Source organism: Mirounga angustirostris, unplaced genomic scaffold (genome assembly GCF_029215605.1).
Source record: "Mirounga angustirostris isolate CCGP_5_RB_7025 unplaced genomic scaffold, mMirAng1.0.hap1 SCAF_15, whole genome shotgun sequence".
Lineage (NCBI taxonomy): Eukaryota > Metazoa > Chordata > Mammalia > Carnivora > Phocidae > Mirounga > Mirounga angustirostris.
The window spans coordinates 19732280-19751661 of NW_026991723.1; the positions used below are offsets into that span (position 1 = coordinate 19732280).

At 39.8% G+C, this 19382-nt stretch overlaps 1 long non-coding RNA gene across 1 annotated transcript in view; it reads right to left on the reverse strand.

The window, feature by feature from the left end:
- The window catches only part of LOC123849585 (uncharacterized), a 126758-nt gene that overhangs the window by 99814 nt on the left and 7562 nt on the right, over positions 1 to 19382 (reverse strand). Inside the window, exon 3 of the long non-coding RNA XR_010407831.1 lies at positions 16456 to 16574. This is a non-coding gene — a long non-coding RNA (uncharacterized LOC123849585). The remainder of the gene's footprint in view (positions 1 to 16455; positions 16575 to 19382) is intronic.

The window sequence follows — 19382 nt, forward strand, 5'->3', positions numbered from 1 at the left end:
AACTTCCAGTTTTAAAATAAATAAAGGGCTCCTGGCTGGCTCAGTCAGAAGAGCATGTGACTCTTGATCTTGGGGTCACAGGTTCCAGCCTCACGATGGGTGGAGAGATTACTAAAAATAAAATTTTTTAAAAATAAAAAAATAAAATAAATAAGACACAGGGGTGCAATGTACAACACAGAGACTATAGTTAGTAATATTGTAACAACTTTGAATGGTGACAGAGGATAGCCAGATTTACCATGGTGATTACATCACAGTCTACATAAATGCTAAATCATTATGTTGTATACCTGAAACTAATATAATATGTCAACTACACTTCAATAATAATAAAAAAAAATTCCATCCTGAGTCCCCTGACCCATTCCTTCCACCATCAGTATAAGGACTAGCATGTCTGTTTCTGATGTGTGAGAAGCATTGAGAAGTCCCGACCTTTTCAGTCCTTTTATCCAGGGTGTCTACGGATGGGGACAAGTTGTGATTATGGAGCTCTTGAGGGGGTACAACCTTGAGACCTCTATAAAATAAACCTCAAGACTCTCAATCCCTTTCCCACAGTTCACTGGCAACCTTTAGGTTGCCATTTAAACACCTTGGCAACTTGGACTAGTGAACACTGGGGGACTGGTGCCTAGACTTGCACAGTGATTTCACTTGTGATAATTCTCACCACACAGAAAGCAAACTGGAGTCTCCTATGCAGCCTTGGGAAAGTGTGGGACTAGGGGAGTGGTGAGGCTCCCTTTGTTAGAGTACCCGTGTCCAACATATTTGCTTGTTGGAGATGGGATTTCGAGTCACCAGGGCATGGCTGTATCACTTCCAGGGACTTGGGTCTGCCTTGTGCCTGGAATCTTATTTATTTATTTATTTATTTATTTATTTATTTTTATTTATTTATTTATTCTAAGATTTACTTATGTGAAAGAGAGAGAGAGAGGCAGGGAGGGGCAGAGGGAGATAGAGAGAATCCCAAGCTGACTCTGTGCTGAGCAGGGAGCCCAACGTGCAACTCCCATCTCACAGCCCCAAGATCACAAACTGAGCCAAAACCACAAGTCAGAGACTTAACCTACTGAGCCACCCAGGTGCCCCTGTGCCTAGAATCTTAACTCTATTATTAGGTCTTCCTCTTGGAGCGTTGCTGTCATGTCTCCTTTTCTTCCTCAGCCCTGATTAGCTCTCGCTAATCACAGGCATTCAGGCAACTTCAGGGATTTGTGGTGAAATCTAATAATTCCAGCGTATAATTTTCTCCCATTCAGATCTAATCTTATTTCTTCAAGCTGGGCTCCCCTATTCCTCATCATGAATGGCCAGTTGTAGACATCCCTCCAGCATGAGCTAGTAATTAGATTTTTCCCTTTCATGTTGATGCATAGTTGTGATAACAACTGATTCCTGGTGTGTTCTATGACCCATTGTGCAAGGCCAACCAATTGAGAATATAGCAAGAACCCAGAGAACAAATCCATGGCAGGTGGCTGGAGCTATGGTTCTCAAACTCCGCTGCATGTTACAATCACCTAAGAAGCCTTTGAAAACTGCTGAGTCCAGAACACACCCCATACCAAATCAATCAGAATATTTGGCATAGGACCCAGGCATCGTTACATTATTATCATAACTATGAAAAAAAAATGAAGACAATTAAATAAAATTATTATCTCAGGCACCTGGGTGGCTCAGATGGTTGAGCGTCTGCCTTCGGCTCAGGTCATGATCCCAGGGTCCTGGGATCGAGTCCCACATCAGGCTCCCAGCTCAGCGGGGAGCCTGCTTCTCCCTCTGACCCTCACCCCTCTCATGCTGTTTCTCTCTCGCTCGCTCTCTAAAAAATAAATAAATAAAATCTTTAAAATTATTATCTCACTACCTCTTTGGGCAGTAGGACTATGCATTACTGTTTTTCTATTTTCCAATTTTCTTTGCAATTTTAGCTTTTTGTCATCACTATGTATGGCTTTTATGATCTGTAAATGATTAAGCCACTTCTGCTTTAATAAACAAACATTGAAATAGTAATGGAAAGGCCTTATACCCTGTGGAAAGATAAAAAAAATCCCCCTTGCTCAGAGAAGCATGGGGAAAGATGGTGAATAGAGGGAGTGGCAGAAACCCAAACAAACTTGTTTTCCTCTCACTCCTGGGGAAAACTTGAGCTTTTCAGTAAAGCACACGAGATGACAACACTCCAGTTCTCAGTCTGGAGTTCGTGGAGTTTGTGAATTTTGGGCAATCCTGCAACCTCCTGAATTGTGTGAAAGTACTGAGTTTCTTTTTTTTTTTTTAAGATTTTATTTATTTGACAGAGAGAGAGAGACAGTGAGAGAGGGAACACAGCAGGGGGAGTGGGAGAGGGAGAAGCAGGCTTCCCGCTGAGCAGGGAGCCCGTTGCGGGGCTCGATCCCAGGACCCTGGGATCATGACCTGAGCTGAAGGCAGACGCTTAATGACTGAGCCACCCAGGCGCCCCGAAAGTACTGAGTTTCTATGAATATTTTCCCAGTAATTGATTGAATGAAGCAGATTCTCAAGCAGATTCACAACCCTACTGCTTCAGAATCTCACTGTGTGAAAGTGTGATCGAAGAATCACCTGTATGGGAAACACTATGGGTTTTTGTTGAAATGCGGGTTCCAAGTTCCACTCCTGGCCCGCTGATTGAGAAATTTTCAGATAAACAACAGATACCTTTTTATTGTAAGTGAGACCCAATTATTCCATGGGTCATACTCACACTAAAAAAAAAAAAAAAAAAAAATTCCATCAGTGTTCACATTGTGCTACATGGACGAAGCCAGACACAAAAGGCTATGTATTGTATGATTCCAACTATACTGTGTTAGAGGTAAGCTTCCAAAGACAGCAAACTGATCAGTGGTTGTCAGGGGTGGAGGGTAAGTGAGGGATTGGCTAAAAGGGGGCATGGAGGAAATTTGGGGGGATGGAACTATTCTAGATGTTGAGTGTGGTAGTAGTTACATGATGTATATATTTGTAAAAATATATAGAACTGTATACCTAAAAAGGGTGAATTTTATCATATGTAAATAGTACTTCAATAAACCCGACTTTAAAAAAAAATTCATTGTTCACCTGAAATTCACATTTAACTGGCTGCCCTGCATTTTTATTTTCTAAATCTGGCAACTCTATCTGGTATCGGAGTAAATCAACTCCTTTTTAAAAAGGAACCTTCAGTAGTTCTTAAGCACACCATCCACAGACGTTTCTTGACCACAATGCTAGATCTCTTTTGTGAACTTAATACTATACCAGCAGTCACTGGACAAGTGAGATTATATCACTTGTTTACTAGGGTCTGGGATAGCTATGGTCCCTGACTGCAGTGGATTTGTACAGTTACTGGAAACAACCATGTGCTTGATACCACTGACTGCCTGATTTTGCAATGGACAGTGGCGAGGAGGAAGACATTTTGGTTTTGGTGATTCCAGCCTGGCAATTTCTGACAGTGTTAGTGCCTCTTTGTGGGCTAAAACCAGGAAACCTGGTTGAAAAGTTGCTAATGAAGAGGCAATAAGGCTAGTGTTTTCCTTTCTGTTTCAGAAAGGGACCTGCAGACTCTAACCACCTTTTTGGTAAGGGAACATTGCCACCTAGCAACAGAATCAAGGCTCCAGACAAAAAGAATTGACTCCGGCTACACATTTTCAAGTGCACAGATTTGCAAGTTTGAGTTTTGATTACTTTCCACTTATCCTTCAGGGTCTGTTAAGCCTTCCATGGAATGCAGGGACAAAAAGTCATTTACCAGTAGAGTCCAGGTTTGTGAAAAGTGGAAAGGAACTCTAAAAAAGGACAGTAATATAAATAAGAATGGATTCCCTTTAGTATGCACTGGTAAGTATGAGAATAAAACAAACAAAACTAAATAGACTCTGTTGAAAGAAACTTCTTTCTGCCAAAAGCTATATGGATGAAATTCATATTTATTTTGCAGTTCATAAAATGTCCAAGTTCCTGACACATACAAAAGGCTAAATAAAAATTACCAGAATAGGGCACCTGGGTGGCTCAGTTGGTTAAGCGACTGCCTTTGGCTCAGGTCATGATCCTGGAGTCCCGGGATCGAGTCCCACATCGGGCTCCCTGCTCAGCGGGGGGTTTGCTTCTCCCTCTGACCCTCTTCCCTCTCGTGCTCTCTGTCTCTCATTCTCTCTCAAATAAATAAATAAAATCTTTTAAAAAAAAATTACCAGAATAGAATCTCACATATAAAAACAGCATGACTTGGAAGCATTAAGCTTGGCTCCCACTTGAAATTCCAGGACCAATTAAGTGCTCCCCCCAAATCTAGCTAATCCTATAGTCTTCAAACTCATCCCAGCAAAATTCACAAAGTCTCATGCCATGTGTGTTTCTAAAAGGATAAATCTTGCCATCAGAAAAGAGAAACTATTTAGTTAGAATTTCCCAAGCATTTGATGTAGGACTTTTTTTTTTTTTTTGTAAGGGGGCTTTTTTTCTTTTTCTTTTTCTTTTTTTTTAAAGATTTTATTTATTTTTTTGGGACAGAGAGAATGAGAGACAGAGAGCATGAGAGGGAGGAGGGTCAGAGGGAGAAGCAGACTCCCTGCCGGGCAGGGAGCCCAATGCGGGACTCGATCCTGGGACTCCAGGATCATGACCTGAGCCGAAGGCAGTCGTTTAACCAACTGAGCCACCCAGGCGCCCCAGAAAACTTTTTTTTTTAAAGATTTTATTTATCTATTTAATAGAGAGATTGAGAGCAAGCACAAGCAGGAGGAATGGAAGGCAGAGGGAGAAGCAGGCTCTGTGACAGGGGACTCGATCCCAAGACCACGGGATCATGACCTGAGTGTAAGGCAGTCGTTTAACCAACTGAGCCACCCAGGCGCCCCAGGGGGCTTTTTTTCTAACAGCTAGTTAGAAAAAGAAAACTCCTTTCAGCTTGTCAATTTTATAGTCTCTCCTGGCTTAGTGCCACCAATCTTAAATATGTCCTTGTAAGTTGTAGCAAGAAAGACTATATCGCTGTAATAAGTATTTACTGTCCCTTATCTGATCCTGAAGAATTGTGATTTCAAAGTAGTGCAGTCTTACAGTTGGGTACAAAGATACACTCTACAAATTTGTACAACCTCCACCAAAAGGTTATTTTACATAGAAAAAAATTTTAAACATTTTAACTTTCAATGAAAACAGTCACCTTTTTTTTAATTGAATACTTACAATGGGCCAGATATTGAGCTACGAGCTTACATAAAGGAGGTAGATATCATTACGCCCATTTTACAGATGTGGACACTAAAGCTTGGAGAGTTTAAGTAATTTGGGTCAGATCACACAACTAGTAAGCCATCAGAGCTACACTTCAATGCCTCTGGTTGGAACTCCAGAGGATAGGAGAGATGCCTCACAAGCAAAGTCAGTAATAAAAACTTTAAGTACATGGCTATTAAGCCAGGCTGAAACAGATAATATCTATATACCTAGTCAACCTGCTTCAGCTGTGTCCTGAGAGAAGGATGATGAACCCAAAACAAACCCACAACCAGATCCCAAGGCCACATTCTCATTACAGAGGGTTATCCTAGCACAGAAGACTCAGATGTCTCAGGTAGGGCAGTGGACATTGGGTGGCGTTCCAGTAATCAAACGCTGTGTAACAAACCACCCTAAAACTTAATGGATTAACAAACAAACAACAATAACAACAACAAAAACTTAAGGGATTAAAAGACCAACTACATTTATTTTGCTGATGAATCTGCAATTTTGACAGGGATCAGTAGAGACAGTTCATCAGTAACAGGTAGCACCCCTCAAAGGCTGGTTTTAGAATTATCTGCCAGCCTTTTCAGTTAGAATCTTAGCTGGGGCTGTCAGCCAGAACACCCAAATGTGGCCTCTTCTTGTGTCTGGGGCTTCTCACAAAATGGTGGCTGGGTTCCAAAGGTGAGTATCCTTAGAGAGAAAGATCCAGACAGAAGTTGGATTCCCTCTTATGACTTAAACTTAGAAATCACTTAACCTCACTCTTGTGGGTTGAACTGTATCTCCTCAAAAGACATGTTCAAGTTGTAACCCCCAGTACCTGTTAATGTGACCTTATTTAAATATTGGGTCTTGGGGTGCCTGGGTGGCTTAGTTGGCTAAGCATCCAACTCTTGATTCAGCTCAGGTCTTGATCTCAGGGTTGTGAGTTCAAGCCTCACACTAGGCTCCATGCTGGGTGTAGAACCTACTTAAAAAGGGGGGGGGCGTCTTAATCAAATTAAGATGGGGCCATATTGGATTAGGGTGGGCCCTAATCCAATGAATGTCATCCTTAAAAGAAGAGGAAAATTTGGACATGGGACACACACACAAGGAAGACTGCCATGTGACAATGGAATCAGAGATTGGAATGATGCATCTGCAAACCAAGGATGGCAAGGTTTTCTGGCAATCACCAGAAGCTAGGAAAGAAGCTTGGAACAGACTTTCCCTCAGAGTACTCTAAAAGGAATCAATCTTGATGATGCCTTGGTTTCAGAATTCTATGCTTGAGAACTGTAAGACAATATATTTCTGTTGTTTAACTCACACAGATACTTTGTTATGGCAGCCCTAAGAAAGGAACACACTCCTGTCTGCTGCATTCTATTCATTGACCCAGCCAGGAAGTGCCACCCAACTTTAAGGGAAAGATAAATAGAATCCAACTTTTGGTAGAGACTAGCAAAGCTCTGGAAGGGAACGTGGAACTTGAAATACTGCTATGGTCATTTTTGAGAAATACAGTCTGCCATAATTAGAAAATCCCAATCCATAAGACTTGAGTATCTTTGGACAGTTGCTTTGCTGAACTTTATATCCTGGGGTATATAAAGTTTTCAGTATATTCTTCAATGGATATTGTAAAGATACTGGAATTAGAAATTCCTTCTTACCAGATTATGTGCTGGGGTTACTTTCAGAAGTGGAGGTTTATTCTGGGAATACACACACACACACACACACACACACACGTTTGCGTGCCTGGATATAAACATACCTGTATTTTTTAAAGGCAACAAGAACAGAAAACATTTTCCACTTTCATTTATTCCCAGAAAGAGAGCTTTGAATGGACTTCAGTATATGGTTTGACATAAAACGAGTGACGATCTAGAACATTCATCCACTTGCCCATGTTAAAGAACTTTGTGAGAGCTGGACTCAGAATGTTCTGTGCTCTTCATTACGAAGGATCAGCCAATTCATGCACTGTGACTGCCTTGACAGGAGATGTGGAGTGAGATACGGTGGTATATAACTCCCTTGTGCATAATGTCAGTGATACCTGCTAAGGAACAACTCTTTGTGCTTTCTGTCCAACTCTGAACAAAGTGAATGATGGTCCCTAGTTACATCAGCTGTGAGCCCTGGGAGTGAGCACAAAGCAGTTGAAAATGTTTCTTGGTGTGAGTTATTTCTCTATCTTATCTCTCTATCAATGAGCTTTCCTGCCTTTATGTTCTCCCACATGGGCAAGAGTTGGAGAAGGGGAAGGAAACAGTACTGAAGCAGAGCAAGACTGAGGCATCTCCCCTAGACAATTTCCCCCTCTCCATTTGGGACTCTCTCATACTAGCCCTCTTAGTATAGAAATCTTGTCTGATTATTTCATCAACTATGTGTGTACAGAGATACCCAAAGAAATAGGATCCAGGAATGACTTTCTGTGTAACAAAAGACGAGTCTCTGAGCTCTTTCCAACCACAAACTCTCCTTTGATAAGTCCTAAGCCCCAAGTACATGAAAGAAATCACTGGCATGGGAGGCTCATGTCCCGAGTATCTCAGTTCTGCCTTCTCTACCTAATGGGTCACTGAAAATCTTGGCACTTGAAGTTGGAAAACAAAAACAATGATAATATGCAGTATTATTCAACAGACTGTTAAAATAATAAATTAAATTTCTCAGACTCTAGGCTTTACTTGCTCTCTAAGTCTGCCCCATGTGATAGGAGCTAAAAGTTGCTTTTCTAGGTCTAGAATCCAGAACCTAGGGCAGGTAAAGAGCCTGGGGGAGCCAGGTGAACCATACCGCCCCTGAATTTTCAACTCGTCTAGGAGTAAAGGACAACACTGGTAAAAAGGGTGGCTCCAGTGACTTATTTCACCACACATTCATGGGGAACCTCCATACCTCCTTTGTCTTTTTCTTTGTGGCCTCACCCTCTTTGGAGTCTTTGAGAGGTACTGTCCCACTTAGCCCTTGAAGAAGGCTGTGCCCCATATGACGTAAGTTTAATGTGGGTATGTAAAGAAGTCTATTTTAGAAAAACTCTGAAGGTCTCAGGGAAAGGGACCATAATATATGCATCTTACTATCAAATGTTCAGGAAAGAGATTAATATAGAGACAGATAGAGTAATGGCATAACATTTTTAAAAATACAGGAATTCATGCAACTTTTTTAAAGTTTGCAATTAGGGGCGCCTGGGTGGCTCAGTCGTTGGGCGTCTGCCTTCAGCTCGGGTCATGGTCCTAGGGTCCTGGGATCGAGCCCCACATCGGGCTTCCTGCTCCGCGGGAAGTCTGCTTCTCCCTCTCCCACTCCCGCTGCTTGTGTTCCCTCTCTCGCTGTATCTCTCTCTGTCAAATAAATAAAATCTTTTAAAAAAATTAAAATTAAAATTAAAATTAAAAAATAGAAAAATAAAGTTTGCAATTATTTCTAAACATAATACCTTAATGCTCACAAAGTACCAGGTGACTTATTAGAGATGCCAAATAAGAAATAAGGGAGCATGGGGGAGGCTAAAAACAAGGGATCGGTTATAGCTCTGAGTAGTTAAATCACCTCCCCTTCCTTGGTTTCTACCTATCACTGAACAACCAAATTAGTTTTCTTCTACCTCCTCCCCATCCTTGCACCCTGCCTCAAAGAGAGTGCAGGGTTAGTGATTAATCACTGGAGAAGTGGAACTGAACAGTTTTTGAGCTCAGAGATCCAAGTAAAGCAGGTGTGGGGTGAGGTGCAAGGACTGCCTGAAAATGCCTTCAGAATGGGAGTTCCCATCTTACCACACACCTCAAGCACCCACCATTGCTTCAAAACCTCCAGCAGTTACAGAAACCAAGGCAGGAGATCAGTGGGCCTTGCCCATGAAAACTTTAAATTCCAGAGAAAAGCCCTCCCGATACAGATATCTGAGTGTCCAATCCCAAAAAGAAGCTCTCCACGCAACTCCTCTGGAGTAAGATACACATTTGTACATAGAGTCTCCATATACTAAAGGTCTTATTTCTAAAGATGGGCAGAAATCCAAAGTTCACCATACACTTAAGAAAAACCTAAAACATGAAAGATAGAGACTAAAAAAACCCACAAATAATAGAACTTAGAGGAAAAGGAGATAATAAAGGAAGCCAAAGAAAACTATAAAAAGAAACTATATTATTAATACCCTTGGAGATAACAAAAAATACTGCATACTTGAAACGTGACTAGAATATCATAAAAATTGAATGCCATAGCACAAGAAAGTATGCTTAGAAGTCAAAAATAATTTCCAAAAGGAAAATCATTCATAGGTAGGACAGAAAACAATCTTTAAAGAAATGTCCCAAAGAAGTGAACTAAAAGACAAAAAGAGAAGAGAGTAGAAGCTAGAGGCTTGGCCCAAGAAGACAAGAATCCAACTGAGTAGGTCCTCCAGAAGGGAGAAGGGAGAAAAATTATTTTATAAGCATATCCTACGGTATGGTCAGAAATGAAGGACTGAGCTTCTCAATACAAAGAGACCACTAAGTACCATGAACAAAAAATGAAAAGATCCACAGTCAGGCAGGCCGGAGGAAATTTCAGAGAACCTGGGATAAAAAGAGAACTACTTACAGTATCAGAAGAAAAACCACATATTACCAAAAAATAGGGAAATCCGAATTGCACTGGACTTCTCAGGAGTACTTATGAAAGCCAGATCCAGTGAAGAATGCTGTCAAAATCCTAACAGAAAATTATTTCCCAACTTGTATTCTCTACTTTGACAAACAATCATGAGGAAAAGATGGAATAAAAAGACATTTGAGGGAATAAAAAGACATTTGAGGTCTCCGAAAATTGATCTCCCTTGCACTTAGTGTTAGGGAGCTCCCGGTGGATGTGTCACCGTTAAAATGAGAGGGAAAAACAAGAAAAAGGATAATTTAGCGTATAGGAAATGGGGTCCCCAAACAAGAGTGCATGGAATGGAAGCCCCTGGGTGGCAACTGTGCAGCAGGTTCAGAAAACAAGTAGTCTATACTGAATAAGAGGATGGAGGACTGTCTTCAGGGGAATAAAGGCAATGATTGCTTGATGGTCTTGAGCACATAGCAATGGGCATGAAATTTAAGATACACAGGAAATCTGGTGAATTAAAAATAATATGTGTAAATTTAAATTATATTCCCCGTATGAAGAACAAAATATTTTCCTCGAAAGTTAACACAATTAGAGTTATACTACTGGACACAACAGTCAACAATATTTATCTGATCACATGTAATCATGTAAAGAATGTAATTTACTGAATATTATATTGAATATGTTTGTAATATACAATGATGTGTGATGCATCATAACGTATAACAATAATGTAAAAACTGCATACTGATTTAACCATATATTATAAAATAACTATATTAGGATATGGGTGGGAAAACGGAGCTGGTGGTGAAAGTGGTATTCTCAGTTTCCCTTGTAAGAGAACAATGTATAAGGTCTAAAATTGACGATTCAGTAAAATAATGATTAAAAGCATACTGTTCAAAAATATGGAGATAAATATTGCAAGAAATGGCTACAGGAATTTAAAGCCATTGCCTTTGGAAGGCAGGACTTGAGATAGAAGGAGATGGGGGGAGAAGGGACATAGCATTTCTGTTATAAGATTTCTAGCAAGAGCTGATGTTTCTTTTGTTATTATTTAAATTAAAGTTAGTTAACATATGTTGCATTATTAGGTTCAGGGTAGAGTTTAATGATTCATCAGTTGCATATAACACCCAGTGTTCATTACATCATGTGCCCTCCTTAATGCCCATCACCCAGTTTCCCCATCCTCCTACCCGCTTCCACTCCAGCAACCCTGTTTGTTCCAAGAACTGATGTTTCAAAGTGCATGCATTACTCTGATAGAAAATAAAAATTCGTTTAAGAAACATCCAATAAAAACGAGTATTCATCAGAGGTTTGTGAAATCTGAAAGAGACTTAGATTGGTGTGCCAGTCCAGAAGCCCCAGTTGCCCTGAAGTCTGCCAAAACCAGCAACCAAGAGATGTGTGGGCTAAATGCCCTAAGGACGGAGCAAGGCCTAGGCCTTATTTACCTCTGTACTCCAGCCAGGGCTACCTTCATGAGCAATCCCCCAGGGTTCCACACTTAGAAGAACCCCTATCTTGGTTTAATATTCTACTCTCATCTGTCTCAAAATTCTTAATTGTGTCTTTCAGCTTGTGTTTTCTAAGTGAAGTCAATGGGACAATGGCGCATGCCTATAAGAAGAGGGGCCCGTGCGGTAAGTAGCATTCCCACTGTTCTTGTTGCCCCAATCATACACAGCAGTCACCATGCTCCACGGGCACTGCATTCAGCTGGACCTGCAGCGTGGGCAGACTCACCCCATGTCACCCGAACGTCTGAGTGAGCAGAGGGACTGACAGCCCCTGGAGGCTGTGCTTTACATTCTCATCAAAGTCCTTTGAACACAGGGAAGGCAATGGAGTTCTGAGAAACATCAACGACCAAGGAACCTATCATGTCCTTCCCTACTCATTTACTTTCCTCTATCAGCCAATTGCTTACCCTGGAAATGATGACATAGAAGGAGAGGGCAACCCATGGTTCTTTTCCCTTTCAGTCCTTATTCACACAACACTGAGCAGAAGGTAGGAATCAGGGGAGAAAGTGTACACGTTGAAAAGTAAAATTAAAACAGTTGAGTGAGTTTCATGCAGCGTTTCCACGGCATAGGTAAGAAAGAAATACATACGCATATACAACCTATGAAGGATAAATTGTGTAATTTGTAATTTTGCACTGAAAAGCTCTTACATATGCAATTAAAACTCACATTACATGAGATAAAGATGAGTGAAAAAATTCATGCTGATGATGCCAAATTTTAGTTTTTCTTTACTTAGAACAACAAAATACCCTGACAAGTTGAGAGAGAGAGACTTTGGAAAAAAGGAAAAGCTTCTATGTTTTAGTACGGCTAACACCACTTTTTTCCTGCTTTTCAAAGGACCCACATTCTCATTTTGCCCTGGGCCCTGTCAGTTATGAAGCTGTGGCTGGACACATTTTCTGATTAATTTAAAGCTATGGAGGGTGACAAGTCTAAGGTGAGGAGGTCATCTGCCTCATCTTCTAATAGGCACCATCTGTTTTTATGGTTTTTAATTACATAAGTGACTTAGATTGAGTCCCCAGAAGCAGACTCAGAGGGGGAACTGTTCTAAGACAATCCAGGGGAGCTTGAACTGGAAGGAGGCCAGAAAGAAAGTGCAATTTCAAGTAAAGTCCCCTGGAGCCAGTGAAGTCATTTAGGGTGAATCACAGGGGAGCTGTACAGAATCAAAATGCATGCCTTTGAGTTGCCCAATCAAGGGCTAGACTGCGGGAGTCTGTATACTCCTTCTGTCAGTTATTTGTTAAAAGCTGGGTGGGGACAGGAACATGAATGACCAGCCATGTCTGGCTCCCCAGGCCACAGGCAAAGCTGTTTCTGGTAGCCTGAAGTCACCCTAGCAACAAAGAGACACAGGTGCTGACTGCTGGAGGGCCAAGCATCTTGGGTGCCAGAAAGCATAAAACATAAATACATTCTAATAAAACTGCCTGGAACATCAGAAATGTGGTAAACAAAAAATGCTCCTCCAGAGGAGGGTAACTCTGGTAACAATGTGATGTGTGTTCTTCCAGGTCATTTTCTGTGCTCTAACATTCAATCCACAAATATTTACAAGTGCCTGCTGTGTGTCCACTAGACGCTGCAGATATATAAGATGGACTTGGTCTCTGATCTCACATATCTTACCTTCTAGTGGGCATGGTACTTGTCTGACTGTCCTGTATCTCGCCTGTTTCACTTTACGATGTATCACGGATACTTTGCTACATCAACATATGCAAATTTGCTACATATTTTACTGGCCACATAGAATTCCACAAAATGGACATGGGCGTAATTAACCACTTCCCTGTTGATTAAGCAGTGATTCCTAAAGGAAAATACCTGAGAAGAAAATAAAGCAAATATCTTCTTCAGATCTGTGTGTCAGTATATTCTGAGGCTGACTGAGAGATCACTGTTGTAGGATGAAGATGTGTAGGGATAAGTAGAGCAATCTACCTGAAGTTAAATCTAAGAGAATGTTTCAGGAATATTCTGCCTGGGTAAGGATGAGCAGAGGCGTGGGAGTCAGGCCAACCTGAGCATGAAGGCCATAGTGATGTGAGGAAATTGTACAGATGTTGCCATTATAAACCATTATGAAGGGCGCCTGGGTGGCTCAGTCGGTTAGACGTCTAACTCTTGATTTCAGCTTGGGTCATGATTTCGGGGTCTTGGAGTCAAGCCCCATGTTGGGCTCCAGGCTCAGCACAGAGTCAGCTTGAGGTTCTCTCTCTCTCTCTCTCTCAAATAAATAAATAAATAAAATCTTAAAAAAAAAAAAAAAAAGAAGAAGAAAGAAGCCATTATGAGTCTTTGGAGGAACTTCAAGTCCTTTTACAATAGGTGTATATTGTATGATTTCCAGTTATTAGTTTACCACGCAATACTCTGATGCCTACTAATAATACAGACGGGGAAAATAAAGACCAAGGTCACACAACCAGGGAGTGGTGAAACCTGGATTTGAACTTCAGTCTGACTCCTTAACCCATATTTTTTCCGAACACAATGCTGTCTGCACTTTTGCTAAATTGTCAGCTTTTAAGTGGCAGAGTATAAATTGGGTTTGTATTTTACTGCCTGGCCCAGGAGAGGGGGGGAAGATCATGATTAGGGACAATGAAAGTTGTTTATCAGCAGGATGAGCCTATAGGGTAGAAAACTAACTCTTTATTTTTAAGTAAATGTTAAAATAGAAATGTAACATGCATTCAGAAGTGCACAAATCAGAAGTTGCAAGGAGTTTTTATAAAGAACCCCTGTGGAACAAGAGCTTCGCACTCTTACATTACCAGCAACCAACCCAAAGCCCCATCGGGATACACAGTTCTGATTCCTCTCATCATGGATTTATTTCACCTGTTTTAGAACTTCAAAAATGGAATCACTTCAGGTGGTAGGCAGCTTCAAAATGAGTTCCAATGACCTCTGCCTCCTGGTATTGATGGCCTTGTGTCATCTCCTCCCCTTGAGTATGGGCTGGAACTCATGACTTACTTATAACAATAGAATGTCACAAAAGTGAGAGATGGCACTTCCAAGATTAGCAGACAAAGGTCCTACCTTGTTCTCCCTCTTGCTCCCTCTGATAGAGACAACTGCTGTGTCACTGAACTGCACCACCAGAGACCCTAAGGCAAGGAGGTCACAGCCCCCAGCCAGTCACCTATGAAGAAGGAGTCCCGTCCAGAACCAAATAAGCACACTTGGAGGCAGATCCTCCCTCAGTTCAGTTTTCAAACAAGACGACAGCTCCCGCGGACAACCTAAATTACAGCACTGAGGCAGTGGCACTGGCTAAGCCACACCTGGGTTCCTGAGCCACAGAAACTGAGATAAATAAATGTATGCTTTAAGCAGCTAAATGTTGTGGTAATTTGTTATGGAGCAACAGATAACTAATTTATGGTAAGTGCTCATTTGCATCTGGCTTCTTTCAGTCAACATGAAATTTGTGATTCAGCCATTATTTCTGCTTGGAGCAAGAGTTCATTCACTTTTGTTGTATTCTATTGTATTAAGTTATATTTTATTTATTTTGCTCTTGATAGACATTTGGGTTATTTCTAGTTTGGGGCTATATAAATAGTGCTTCTTTGAACACTATTCTGCAGGCCTCTTGGGACATATATATACATGTATGTGCTGAGTATATACTAGGAGTACGACTGCCAGGTCCTAGGCTACATATACTTTCACTTCCCACACTACTGTCAGTAGTTTCTAAAGTGCACATATTGATTTACTACCAGCAGTGTGTGGGAGTTCCAGCAGCTCCGCATCTTCATCAGCTTTTTTCATCTTGGCCATTATAGTGCGCATATAGTGGTATCCCATTGTGGTTTCCATTTCCGTGATTAATTAAATTGTGTTTTAAATTTTTAACTAAATTACTTTTCTTTTCCCTTATTAAGATGAGTACCTTGTCATGGTTTTTTTGAGTGATTTTGGATATTCTATTCTGTGAAGTGCCTGTTCAAGCTTAGTGCCAATTTTTCTGTTGGGTTGTCTATTTTTTTCTGGAATCAAGTACTTTTTTGGGAACAAAGTTCTTGTCAGAAATGAATATTGATCTTCTGTCACTCTTTGGTTTACCTTTTCACTCTTCAGTGATCATTTTGCTGATCACTTAGATCAACAATCCATCTGGAATTGACTTTTGTATATGGAGTGACATAGGATCAATATAAATTTTTTCCATAAATGACATATAAGCATTTATTGAAAAAAGAAATCCTTTATCCATTGTATTGTCACCTTTGTCATAAATGAAGTGACCTTATCTATCTGGGTAGGGGCCAAACCTGCTGCTCTCTTCCATTGCTCTATTTTTATTCTTTTGTCAGTACCACATTGTTTTAATTATCATAGTTTTAATGAGTCATGTTGTGTGATATATAGTCCTCCAACTTTGTTCTTTTTCATGTCTTACTATGAATCTTCATATAAATTTTAGATTCAGCTTGTCAATTTACAGACAGACAGACAGACACACACACACACACACACACACACAGGAGAGATACTGATTCTTACTGCATTGAATCTGTAGAAAGTTTGGAGATTACTGATTTACAATATTGAATCATGCAATCAATGACCAGTGATATCCGTTTATTTAAGTCTGATTTATCTCAAAGTTTTTTAGTTTTCCATATAGAGTTTTCATAAACTTTTTGTTATATTTATTCCTAGGTGCTTGATTTTTTAAAACATTTTTTGTTATAAAATATGTTATAGTCAGGAAACCACAAAAGGCAAATATATAGCTTAATGATATTATAAGACAAATACTCTTGTAATCACCATCCAATTAAAGAAATAGAACTTTGCCTGAAGCCCCCCTGGTGTCCTGATCCAATTATAAGTTCTTTCTTCCAAAAAGTAATCATTTTCCTCACTTTTATAATTGACTCATCCTTAAATTTCTTATAAATTTATCATCCAAGTCTGTATCCCTAGACAGCATGGTTTAGTTTTGTTGTTTTAAATAATGACTTATTCTCTTTTACTCTATAAGTCACCTTTCCATCCTTTTACTGACCTTCAATAAATCTGTTGAAGAATACAGGCCACTGGACTTGTAGAGTTCCTCACAATATGGATTTTGCTGAGTACATGTCCATGGTGTAATTAAATATGTTCCTCTGTCCTCTATGTTTCCTGGAAAATAAGAAACTAGTCAATCCTTTTGGGAATACTATAGACTGTGGTGTATCATTTGTCAGGGAGCAGATAATGTCTGCTTATTGGTCTCTTTGTGATGTCAGGAGCCACTGATACTCAGTGAAGATACAAATTTTTTTTCTTTTTTTTTTTAAAGATTTTATTTATTTTTTAGAGAGCGAGCGAGAGAGAAACAGCATGAGAGGGGAGAGGGTCAGAGGGAGAAGCAGGCTCCCCGCTGAGCCGGGAGCCCGATGTGGGACTCGATCCCAGGACCTTGGGATCATGACCTGAGCCGAAGGCAGACGCTTAACCATCTGAGCCACCCAGGCACCCCAAATTTTTTTTTCAATCACCAGAACCCATAGTTCTTAGGAGTTAATCTTGCATTTCCAAATTCTGCCAAGTCCCAACATAAATTCATCAGAGATTGCAAAATTGTGATATTCTAACTTGATCACTTCTTTTCCACTTATTGGCAGGAAAACTTTTATGAAGAGATCTAGCCCCTCATCTACCATTTGGTTTCACAGTGATACAGTTCACATTGGAAAGGCAGGATAAAATTTTGGTTATTCTCTCACCCCACCGAATTCTACCTCTACCATTCTAAAAATCAGTTTTCATTATAATGAATTCTTCCCCAATGATCCTCATAAGTTGACTTTTTTTTTTTTTTGGTATCTGTAGAAACCCATGGATTTAAACCTAGTTGATGGATTTTAATTCATTGTAATTATTATCCCACTGAAGTTCAAATTGTTCTATTGTCCACGGAAAGCCTCCTCACATTTTGGCCACTGAGTCCTTTTGAAATGGTGCTCTTTGATAACTTCCTTGTTATTTGGTCTCACAAAATTTTCCAAGTACATTTCACACAAATGCACCAGAGACCTTAAATCAGCCATTTGAAGACCATAATCTGAGCCCTATGGATATTTTTTTTTTTACTGAGTTGATCATTGGTTCTAGGCCTATTCAATAGACAAAGACTGTGGGGCGCCTGGGTGGTTCAGTTGGTTAAGCGACTGCCTTCGGCTCAGGTCATGATCCTGGAGTCCCAGGATCGAGTCCCGCATCGGGTTCCTTGCTCAGCAGGGAGTCTGCTTCTCCCTCTGACCCTCCCCCCTCTCATGCTCTCTCTCTATCTCATTCTCTCTCAAATAAATAAATAAAATCTTTAAAAAAAAAAATAGACAAAGACTGTGTGTGTGTGTGTTCGACACATTTTTCATATATAACTATATACATAGTATATAGTTATATATAAATTTATATAAACATAGACCTAAATACCTTTATCTATATAAATATGGTTAAAATGCCTTGCCTGGGTGGCTCAGTCGATTAAGCACCTGCCTTCAACTCAGGTCATGATCTCAGGGTCCTGGAATCAAGCCCTGGGTCTGGCTCCCTGCTCAGCAGGGAGTCTGCTTGTCCTTCTCCCTCGCCCTCCCCCACTTGTATGCACACATGCTCTCTTTCTCACTCAAATAAATAAAATCTTTAAAATATATATATACAGCTAAAATGACTTATTAATTATAGACAGATAATTCTAATTCAGCACTGCAGTTTTTAATAAACCTCCTCTATATTACCTCTGTATTCTATTTTCTCCGTCCTGAGAACCCAAGTTCCCTAGCTCACAACGGATGTTATAACTAGAATACTCCAGGGGCACCTGGGTGGCTCAGTCAGTTAAGCATTGGACTCAGGTCATGATCTCAGGGTTGTGAGACTGAGCCCTGTTTTGAGCTCACACTGAATGCAGAGTCTGCTTGTCTCTCTCCCTCTGCTCCACCTCCCACGTGTGCACAAATTCTCTCTCAAATAAATAAAATCTTTAAAAAAAAATAGAATACTCCATAATTTCTCATTTGTTCCATTCAATCTTACTCACAGAACAGACTCAGAATTGCAATTTCAATATTATGTTTAATAAACAATGATTGAAAACAGTTTTAACTTCATTTGGTGTTTGTTCAGTGTTTCTCTGTCATTTATAGGACTGATACCTACATTGCCAGAGCATAAAGCCTTTGCATATGATAGTCCTTCCTGTTTAACCCTCATTTACCTCTCATGCTACAAGCAGTACTATATTTAATGCTCACTAGCCATACTTATATTGATTATCTCCAGTCATTTTGGCTGTGTGATACTCTTTTTTTAATAGTTTCCTTCATAAAGGTTCATGGAATTAAGATAACCTGAGTTCTTGCATGTTGATTAATAGTTGGTCTGTACCCTTTATAGTTAAAAGTTAGTTTTGTTAGGATTAAAATTCCAACCTCCCATTTTAGGTCTAAAATTTCTCTAGAATACATCTTGGTGTTGATCATTCTGACTTACTATTCTCAGGTATGTAATATACTTGTTCAATATGCAGTTTCTATTAGTATTACTTTTACTATTCTATTATTATTTTAGAAAAGTTCTTAAATTATACTGTTAGTATTTGTTGTTTCCTTGCTTTGATTTTATTCATTTGGTGCTCCTATCATTTGTATATTTGATTTCTTTTTTTTGCCTATATTCAGTATTTGTCACTTTCTCTTGAATCTTTCAACTGCTTTTTGTATTTTAAAATTTTAGAATATTCCATAATTTATGGAGTATTTTTCATCTATTTTTCATAAGGCATTATCTGTTGTGTTTATTCACTCTTGTGTTTCTCCTGATTGACTTTTTTTACTTCTTTTTTAAATGAATTCTTTCCATTCGAATTTATTCCTGAGATCTGTTTTATGTTTGAATATTAAGCCAACTATGCATCACCAGAATAAAACCAATTCAGTTGGG